We start from the raw sequence: 4042 nt of genomic DNA on the forward strand, positions 1-4042 counted from the left end.
ACATAACACTATCTGGTAACGAAAAACGCCGTAACGTGGTTACGCAAAACGCTTAACGCAAAACGCCGTAACGTGGTTACGCAAAACGCTTAACGCAAAACGCCGTAACGTGGTTACGCAAAACGCTTAACGTAAAACGCTGAACGCAAACGCTAAAAGATTTATTTTATATAACTTGTGAACTCACCAACCTTGTGTTGACACTTTTAGTATGTTATTCTCAGGTAGCCGAGGCGGGCGCGCGGTTTAGGAACATGCATTGCATGAAAAACTTTTAACTATGCAAATGTACTTTTAACTGTTATCATTGGTTTTAAATCGTCCTGCGTGACGTAACATTGTTTCTATGGTTTTACGCTTCCGCACTTATTTTCATTTAAACGTTTTTATGGTTTGATTATAACTGATGATTCCGATCCTGTTAGTTCACACCCTCTGACGGTAAAACTCCGTTAGTGGATTTTGAGGGTGTGACAGATTGGTATCAGAGCCATTGGTTATAGCGAATTAGAAGCTGCATGCATATTAGACTATAACCGCGACGACCCATTAGTTATAATGATACGCACTGCATAGGTTTGTGTAGTCTTGTAATCTTATCTCTTTACCTCTTTCACTCATACGCGCGAGCATACACGGCTTACCTGAAGGAATGTCGACGCCGCCATCATCATCATCCGATCCGATGACTCATGCTCACGGGAAAGAACCGTAGATACCTACCGCATCGCCACCCCGAGTAGTCCCGGAACTCGAAGCTCCCGCACCGAAGAGGTACCGCCTATCCGGAGGCATTTACGAAAACGACGTTAGCTGGGATTGGTACCCTAACATGATCAGACGTATGGTCTATCGCGAACAAGTTCCCCCGTTGCCTCACCCGAACCACCCTGCTTATCCCAACACCCTACCACCCATAACCGAACCTGTAGAGCGAGTTCTCGCAGCTGTTGTTTCATGTTTGGAGCGTGATGTGGGTTACATGCGCTATACGAGAGCGAACGTTTCCAGAATGTTAAAAGACGGAACCGAGACTAAGGAGGAGATTGCCCGCATGGCAGCGGCAATGAAGGAAATGCAAGAGACTAGTGATCAACAGATGAAAGTTATGATGAAGATGCAAGCTGAGATGATAGACTTGAAAGAGCAACTCCAAGAAGCAAGGACCCGAATCGAGATAGCTCTAGAGCGTTGCGATGTCTTACGAATGCAACTTGCTCAGAACGCAGCCGAACCTGAGGCAGAGCCTGAGGCCGAACCCGAAGGAGATCCCGAAGAGGAGCCTGAGGAGGATCCCGAGGAGGAACCCGAAGAGGAACCGGAGGAAGGACCGGCTGAGCCAGAGGCACACTCGGACGTGTCCTCAGGCGACGACATCTGTAACATCCCGAAATTTCAAGATAATATTAATTATATTACTTAATAATAGAGGGAAAGTATACTCGGGTTATCAGGAAATAAATAAAAGAATAGAGGTTGGTATGGGTCGGGCTAGTGTCGGGTAATGGACGTTGGTTATGGATTTGGATTAATTGAGATGGGTTAAATGAGAATGGGATTTCAGGGATATAAATACCCCCAAAATCCCAAAATATCTTCATTTTCACCAAACTCCCTAACACACACACACACCGCACACATACCGCCGGCCGACCGAGCCAAGGGAAGAATCGGGCAGGACCGAGAGAGAGCGATTAGTGTGCTAGCAAGTTAAACAAGATCCAAACAAGCTCAAAAAGGTATGATTCTTGACCTTTAAGGTTTAAAGATCCAAGCTTTTTAGTGTATAAGCGACCGAAGATGGTCGGGAAGCGTAGTGGGTGATATTGAACCATAGCAAGGGTGTTAAAAACGCTCGAAATGCTAGAAAGAAACCGAACAACGGCTGTCTGGGCAACTTCGCCTTCATCTGGGCAACTTCGCCTTCAACGCGATGAACTTCGCCTGCAAGCTAAGTTCGCCTGATGAACTTCGCCTGCAAGCTAAGTTCGCCTGATGGCAACTTCGCTGAAAAGTTAAGTTCGCCTGATGATAACTTCGCCTGAAGCCAAGTTCGCCTAAGGTTTAACTTCGCCTGAAGCTAAGTTCGCCTGAGGTTTAACTTCGCCTAAAGCCAAGTTCGCCTGAGGTTTAACTTCGCCTAAAGATAAGTTCGCCTGAGGTTTAACTTCGCCTAAAGCCAAGTTCGCCTGAGGTTTAACTTCGCCTAAAGATAAGTTCGCCTGAGGTTTAACTTCGCCTAAAGTTAAGTTCGCTTAGAAAATAAATTAAAAACCTAATGGAAAATGTGTTAAGACAGTTAATGTAAATAAAATTTTTCCAAGCTGACCTGGCAGCTCGACCCCAGCCAGGGGCTCTGCCCCTTGGACCCTGCTAGGGGCTGCCGCCCCTAGACCCCGCTGCCAGGGGCGCTGCCCCCGGACCCCCGTTCGTGGTGGGTAGTAGTTAAGACTGGAAAGATGATATGAGTAGTGATAGTTGTTTGATACGTGTACTTGTTATACAGTCAGCCGTGCACAGCTGAAGAAAGGGATTACGATTAACGGTGAACGTAACCGTGTTCAGGTGAGTTTCTAGCCCCATTCCTTGTTATGTTTTCGGGGCTGTGTGCATACTCGATGTGTTGTTAATACATTTATCCTAAGTGATAAGTGTATGTCATATGTGATATGTGTGATAGATATGAATGATTGTTTGTCGGTACGCGAACGATCTTCGGATATTGCGCGTACTGTCAGGTTAAAAATAAAGATACGAATATTATATATCGTAGATGTATGAATATTTCAAACGAATACTTGTCGGGGCGTGAACGATCTTCGGATATTGCACGTAACGACAAGGGGTATGGTTGTTAAATGAATGAGGTAAAGAATGCCTAGAGTGTTCTTATGTTATAATGTAAGTATGTGTATTTAGGTACACGAATGGCATGTGAGTTCTACGTTCGACATAGTAAGTTAGGATGGCAAATCCCTCTAGCTTCTGTCGGACATAGACTCGGCTGGTAATGGCGTAGTTAAGGACTGCGAGCCTTATATGTGAAGTAGATGATATATGTAAACGTAGATAAGGACTGCGAACCTTATACGTAATGTAAATAGGCGTCAGCATAGGAAAGGACTGTGAACCTTATACGTGCTGATTTTGTAGCATAGGGGAGGACTGCGAACCTCGTACGTGCTATGAATTAGGTTGCAACATAGGGAAGGACTGCGAACCTTGTACGTGTTGTGGATGTATTTCAGCATAGGAAAGGACTGTGAACCTTACACGTGCTGATTTTGTAGCATAGGGGAGGACTGCGAACCTCGTACGTGCTATGAATTAGGTTGCGACATAGGGAAGGACTGCGAACCTTGTACGTGTTGTGGATGTATTTCAGCATAGGAAAGGACTGTGAACCTTATACGTGCTGATTTTGTAGCATAGGGGAGAACTGCGAACCTCGTACGTGCTATGAATTAGGTTGCAACATAGGGAAGGACTGTGAACCTTGTACGTGTTGTGGATGTACTATGGTATAGGGAAGGACCGCGATCCTTGTACGTACCATAAATGATGAACATAGGTAAGGACTGCGAACCTTGTACGTGTTCACAACCTTGAGTACAGGTATAGGCGGTGAACTATGAACGTACTCTCGGTAGACTGAGGTTAGTGATTGTAGATATGTATGTATGTATGGTAGCAAGTATGTATGTAGAACAGAAGGATAACTAGTGAAGTATGGATATGTATCTACGGATATGTATGTATGTATATGTATTGTATGGCGTTCGATTAACTAGAACTCACTCAGCGTAGCTGACTTTTAGTATGCACGCAGGTGAGCTGATTATAGAGTTAGCATGAGGATGACACACGGCATGGATTGAACGGCTGGCATCTGAAGAAAGAAGTAAAGATGTTTAAAATATAAAGTTTTGTGTTATGGTATCAAAGAAAAGATTTAATGTTTTGTAACAAATGATTGATGTTTTATATTCCGCGAAAAGTTTTAATAAACTCTGATTTGAAGAACTGTGTTTATGAGTAAATC

This window comes from Bidens hawaiensis, unplaced genomic scaffold (assembly GCF_021521415.1).
Source record: "Bidens hawaiensis isolate Kalapana, Puna unplaced genomic scaffold, B.hawaiensis_p1.1 tig00054759_1, whole genome shotgun sequence".
NCBI lineage: Eukaryota > Viridiplantae > Streptophyta > Magnoliopsida > Asterales > Asteraceae > Bidens > Bidens hawaiensis.